The sequence below is a fragment of the Tamandua tetradactyla genome, chromosome 14 (assembly GCF_023851605.1).
Source record: "Tamandua tetradactyla isolate mTamTet1 chromosome 14, mTamTet1.pri, whole genome shotgun sequence".
Lineage (NCBI taxonomy): Eukaryota > Metazoa > Chordata > Mammalia > Pilosa > Myrmecophagidae > Tamandua > Tamandua tetradactyla.
In genome coordinates this window covers 44,085,233-44,092,143 of record NC_135340.1, presented here as the reverse complement: position 1 = coordinate 44,092,143, position 6,911 = coordinate 44,085,233, and the positions used below count along the sequence as shown (strand labels likewise).

Below are 6,911 nucleotides of genomic sequence, written 5' to 3'. Positions count from 1 at the left end.
CCAATAAGCAAATTTATCTGGAAGGGAAGGGTGCCCCGAATTGCTAAAAACATCTTGAGGAAAAAAAACGAAGCTGGAGGTCTCGCGTTGCCTGACTTTAAGGCATATTATGAAGCCACAGTGGTCAAAACAGCATGGTATTGGCATAAAGATAGATATATCAACCAATGGAATCGAATAGAGTGCTCAGATATAGACCCTCTCATCTATGGACATTTGATCTTTGATAAGGCAGTCAAGCCAACTCACCTGGGACAGAGCAGTCTCTTCAATAAATGGTGCCTAGAGAACTGGATATCCATATGCAAAAGAATGAAAGAAGACCCATCTCTCACACCCTATACAAAAGTTAACTCAAAATGGATCAAAGATCTAAACATTAGGTCTAAGACCATAAAACAGTTAGAGGAAAATGTTGGGAGATATCTTATGGATCTTACAACTGGAGGCGGTTTTATGGACCTTAAACCTAAAGCAAGAGCACTGAAGAAGGAAATAAATAAATGGGAGCTCCTCAAAATTAAACACTTTTGTGCATCAAAGAACTTCATCAAGAAAGTAGAAAGACAGCCTTCACAATGGGAGACAATATTTGGAAATGATATATCAGATAAAGGTCTAGTATCCAGAATTTATAAAGAGATTGTTCATCTCAACAACAAAAAGACAGCCAACCCAATTACAAAATGGGAAAAAGACTTGAACAGACACCTCTCAGAAGAGGAAATACGGATGGCCAAGAGGCACATGAAGAGATGCTCAATGTCCCTGGCCATTAGAGAAATGCAAATCAAAACCACAATGAGATATCATCTCACACCCACCAGAATGGCCATTATCAACAAAACAGAAAATGACAAGTGCTGGAGAGGATGCGGAGAAAGAGGCACACTTATCCACTGTTGGTGGGAATGTCAAAGGGTGCAACCACTGTGGAAGGCAGTTTGGCAGTTCCTCAAAAAGCTGAATATAGAATTGCCATACGACCCAGCAATACCATTGCTAGGTATCTACTCAAAGGACTTAAGGGCAAAGACACAAACGGACATTTGCACACCAATGTTTATAGCAGCATTATTTACAATTGCAAAGAGATGGAAACAGCCAAAATCACCATCAACAGAAGAGTGGCTAAACAAACTGTGGTATATACATACGATGGAATATTATGCAGCTTTAAGACAAGATAAACTTATGAACCATGTAATAACATGGATGGACCTAGAGAATATTATGCTGAGTGAATCCAGCCAAAAACTAAAGGACAAATACTGTATGGTCCCACTGATGTGAACGGACATTTGAGAATAAACTTGAAATATGTCATTGGTAACAGAGTTCAGCAGGAGTTAGAAACAGGGTAAGACAATGGGTAATTGAAGCTGAAGGGATACAGACTGTGCAACAGGACTAGATACAAAAACTCAAAAATGGACAGCACAATAATAACTAATTGTAAAGTAATCATGTTAAAACACTGAATGAAGCTGCATCTGAGCTATAGGTTTTTGTTTTGTTTTGTTTTGTTTTGTTTTGATTTTACTATTATTACTTTTATTTTTTTCTCTATATTAACATTCTATATCTTTTTCGGTTATGTTGCTAGTTCTTCTAAACCAATGCAAATGTACTAAGAAATGATGATCATGCATCTATGTGATGATGTTAAGAATTAATGATTGCATGTGTACAATGGTATGATCTCTAAATGTTGGGTTAATTTCTTTTTTTCCGTTAATTAAAAAAAAAAAAGAGAAGGGATAATTGGAGATGAAGGGATACAGACTGTACAACGGGACTGGATATAAAAACTCAGAAATGGACAGCACAATACTACCCAATTGTAATGCAATTATGTTAAAACACTGAATGAAGCTGCATGTGAGGTATAGGTTTTTTGTTTTTGTTTTTTTTTTGTTTTTTTTCTTTCTATTATTGTTTTAATTCTTATTCTGTTGTCTTTTTATTTCTTTTTCTAAATTGATGCAAATGTACTAAGAAATGATGAATATGCAACTATGTGATGTTATTAAGAATTACTGATTGTACATGTAGATTGGAATGATTTCTAATTGTTTTGTTAATTCTTTTTTTAATTAATAAAAAAAAATAAAAAAAAAATCATAGGACATTCCTGAATGATGCACCCATGCCCACCCCCCAAAATCAAAGGACAGATGAAAAGCATCATTATCTTTTCCAAAATTCATGACAATAAATGTAGTTAGTACATAAAAAACTAAAAATGTATCATAAACAAAACAAAATCATGCTTTTTGCTTTAATGTGCCTTTGAGTTAAGAACATTAGTGTGTTTGCATGCAATGACTATGGCTCACTAAATTCAATGTGTAATGAAGTATTTTATATATGTATTTCTAATTCAATATATAAAGATTGGGGAAGGACACTGTCTTGATCACAAGCCAAAACACAGCCTTAAGAATAACTTTGAAAAATGCCATTTTCTAAAATAGTCAGGTTTTTGGGGGGTGGGGGGGGCCAATAACAGCTTTCCCATCAGCTTAAAATACTCAATTTGAAGCCACTGAACTTACAGTTACAAAGGAGCCATTTCCAAAGCAGTCTTATAAGGCAGGAATTGCAATACAGGAGGAAAATTCTTTTTACACCACATCAACATCTGCAGGGTCCTTATTATGAGCCACAGTGCTTACCTGAAGAGCATTTACACACTTAAAAGAGTTGTTTAGTCAGTTCTACTTCAGGAGGAAGATCTGGGAGTATAGACAGCTTTTTAACTTTGTCATCTTATTAAACTGGAATGAATAGTAACTTGCAACATTTTTTTCTTCTTCTTTCCATTTTTAAACATTAAGAGTCTCCAATATCCCAACCCATGAAGAATCAGGCACTGTTGGGGTCTGAAGGAGTAAAACCTGAGACACACTAGTTTGTGTGTCCTGTAAGCAGGGAACATGGAGGGCTCAGTGAGGTCCAGGGCTTGTGGTCAGTGACACCATAAGTCAATTGTGGCCCTTTTCCACTATGAATTGCAATCACAGAAGTACCATTTTCTTGGTATTGCAATCTCACTGGAGGCTTTTCATTAAGACTTTGTTCCTTTGAACACATCTGGGGCAAAACATATTGTCTTCCAGGTGTGGAGGTGGAAATTTGCAGACAGGTAACAGGAAGAGTGCACTCACTCTCCCTTGTTTTTCAGGGACCCAAGCTTGTCCAGCATGAAATTGCAAGTGAACCCAACCATCTGTGTTTGCAGGGAGACTTCTTCCATGTACTACACACCACCTGACACCATAGGCCTCCTGTGGCGATTCCATGGCTTCCATCCTCCCAGCCCTGGCTGCAATTCTCATCCAGGAGGCCAAGATAGCCTCCTGGGCTGAAGTTGTCACCACAACTGTGTTCATTCCCTCAAGAAAACCAGATACTCCCTCCTGGGGTGGAGGAGCCATTTCCGAAAGATCAGTGCCCTCAGAAGACATGTTTCTTTTCTCCGATTTTTCCAGAGGCATTTCCCCCAGTGATTTTCTTTGAGACTGTGTCAGGATCTTGGCCTCCTTTGCTGTGACAAGAATATCCTTTTGATTTGGGTAAGCATATTCACAGATTCGCCTATATGCTTCTAATTTCTGTCCTTTGGTGCTTAGCTTTAACTGCTGGCACCAAGCCCGCAGGATGTCTCAGTGAAGCAGGTTGACAGGTGGCAATTTAGATAGTAATGGAGGAATTGCTATCTTTTTCCGAGGTTTTCAGCTGTTGTTGCATGGTGCATTCTCTTGCAAACAGGAAGCTTTGTAATCTTTCTTGGATTTTTTTCATTTGGTGCCCTTAGCTGAGGTTTTTGGCAAACCTGATGTGCTTGGTTCGCTGGAAGACTGCTGTTCCTCTTTTGTTTCTACTGACACAGGTTCAAATTTGAGAGTCACGCATTCTTCCCCTGACTTCTCTGTAGAGTTCTACTGGGAAGCGAGGAGCTTGGTCAGTTTCCCTTCATGGTGTCCAACATGCACTACCTGCCTCCTTGCCTTTTGCATTCTCCATAATGAAAAGAAGTTGAGGTTTCTAGATGTTCCAGTTTTAAGTCTTATTCACTGGAATGAGTTTCTGTACTGCTAAATCCTGGTGCACATCCATAATTACTCAACGTGATTGCTTAAAAATGAAATATTTGTGCACCTTCTTCAACTATGTAAACTATACAAAGATTAAGCAGATTTGCTTTTCTAGAGATGCTCGAAATGATTAGAGTGAAATTATTAGCGTTAGTATTTATGTATTTTCAGAGATTTCTCCTTTTGGGCAATAACCAACATTTGTAAAATAGCCAACAAAATGGCATAACGATATTAAGGCATAAATGTTTCACTCTTTTCCTTTTTCCTCTCTAGTGCCTTATTATAAGTTTGCAGAAACATTGCTTGCTCTGGTCAAAACAAACATCTCTAAAGGCAAAACCTCTTGACCCATGAGCTCCTTGTAAACTCATATCTTTGCAGTTTATATTTGTTCACTGTCCTCTAGAGCTGTTAATTATTTTCATTTCCTCCAATGACATTATTTTAAATGGCATTTTGATTTAGAGAATACAGGCAATTCAAGACTCCGTGAATATGTTCTTCTCTTTCACAGGTGAAATGGAATTATGGAAGTAAATGTAACAGTAGGAAGAGTAGATTTAACGTCAGATAAGATTCTTTTGTTGGAATTGCTTGGACATAAATCACATCCTAATGGGCATGGGTGTTTTCTTTCTGCATTGAAGATAATGTCTGGAGTTAGGAATTGAGTAGTACAGGAGAAAAATGGTGAGAGAACTGACATTTGGAAGAGGTTAATTGACCTTGACTTTTAACTAGAAGTACACTGTTTCCAGAATTATGTTAAAGATAACTTGAAAAAGAAGTGGGCCACGGTGGCTCAATGGCAGAGTTCTCACCTGCCATGCTGGAGACCCAGGTTAGGTTCCCTGTGCCTGCCATGTAAGAAAAAAGATACTTGAAAAAGGCAAATGGCTTCGCAATGTAATGGATTCAGCAGAAAGTGTGATTAAATCTTTTAGCAGGGCAGGGTGTGACAATCATTTATATAATCATCACTGGTAACAGTTATATGTTGCTGTATCGTGAGATGCAGAAAGGGAGTAGGAGAAATGAGTTTGGAAAGAATTACATTTGAAAGGGCTTTGAATGTTCTGTTAGGAGTTTGCTGTTCATCTGGAGGGAAAAAGAACTCATTAAACCATTGACACTGTGATCAGGTGAGTCTTGAGCACTGATGAATAACTGCAGAAATAAAAAAAAATGTATGAAGGTGAGCATCCTGGTGAGGCTTTGCTTGAGAAAGGTGATGAATTCAGGGGCAGTGAGAAGTGAAAGAAGCAGATGCATTGTAGATGCATTAAATGACACAAATTATCTCTATATTACATATAGAAGAAAGGGAAAGCTCAAAAATGAAATGTATGTTTCACAATGCCACTGAGTTATTTGGTGGCTGGTGGTTATTCGGATACTGACGCCTAAACTGTTTTCATTATACCATGTGGCTTATTTCAAAATAATAGAAATAGTTTCTATTAGATATTGTTTGCTATTTTCAAACTCCTTGAGAGATGAAATTAATGAATATACAGTCACACGTGAGAATCTATCTTTCATATGAAACCCTAGATTAAATCTGGAGTCCTTGCATCCACATTGAGATTGATCATCATTGTCAATATACTGTAGCTCAAATAATTACTCAAGCTGTTGACCTTGGTCTTTGTGATGCATCTAGCACTTTTTAAGGCAGTAGGGGAATATAAAGAAACACATGGAATTAAATAGAATAGCCCTATGAACAATTTAGGGATTTGAAATGAAATGCTAGAAAAGGAAAATTGCCTGAGTTGAAATAGTCAAGAAAGATTTCAGAAAGAAGGTAGAACTTGAAAACAGGTAATATTGTGGAAACTTCTATGTTGCAACCCTTGCTGGATTTTCTTCAGGGGTCTCAGTTACCCCTGGGGAAAGAGTTGAGTGAAAAGATAAATTGGGCAATTTTTGGATCTGGAAATCAATCATTCAGAAAACCACCTATTCAAGTTGGAGTATTTCCTTGAAAAATTAGTATATGAATAAGTGTTTTAACAAATGCCTAGTTTTGCAGGCCTCACAATTAAGTGAATTTCCTGACAGTGTCAGAGGTGGTTAATCATCTTCGAGGGTGAGGCACCAGTGGCTGGTATATCAATATGTGGTAGTTGTCAACTAGTAGAAGACATCGTCTTGCATGAACAATTTCTGTCACCACTTTAACATATTTTATTATTATTTAAAAAAATTTTATGCTATATGGTGGGGTCACATTTCATCTTTTTTCATGTGAGTATCCCATTATTGCAGCACCATTTGTTGGATTTTTGTTTGTTTATTTGTTTTGTTGCTTTCTTTGTTGGAGAAGTGCATGGGTCAGGAATCAAACCCTGGTCTCCCACATGGCAGGCGAGAATTCTACCACTGAACTACACTTGCACCCCATAACATATGCTTTTGTTCAGACTGAATTTTCAGGGAGTCATAGTTAACTGAGCGAAGGTAGGGATTTTGTAGGAGTGTTGATCTTGTCATCAGCTAACCTGCATCCTAGTCTATGCTTTCAAGCTTATGGTTTTGGTCAATTTTCTTAATCTATTCAGATATGTATTTCCCATTGCATGATAAGTAGAGTTTTTTCCAAAATTATGTATTTTGAGTTTATCAGTAAGGCTCAAAGTTGATCTCATTGATTTCATTCTTCTTGAGTAGGTTTAGGATACTTTGTTTTAGTCATTTTCCTGCTTTTGATCTTCTTTTCAGACAATTTTTTTCCCTTTTTCTGAATTCCATTAAGTTGACCTTTTCTCACTGGGTCAGTCTCTAACATAAAATAGGTGAAAATTG

General features: G+C 37.3%; 1 pseudogene; it reads right to left on the bottom strand.

Moving 5' to 3' along the window:
* Positions 1–3,053: 3,053 nt before the first annotated feature.
* On the bottom strand, positions 3,054–4,029 carry LOC143655046 (developmental pluripotency-associated protein 4-like; annotated as a pseudogene).
* Positions 4,030–6,911: the final 2,882 nt, after the last annotated feature.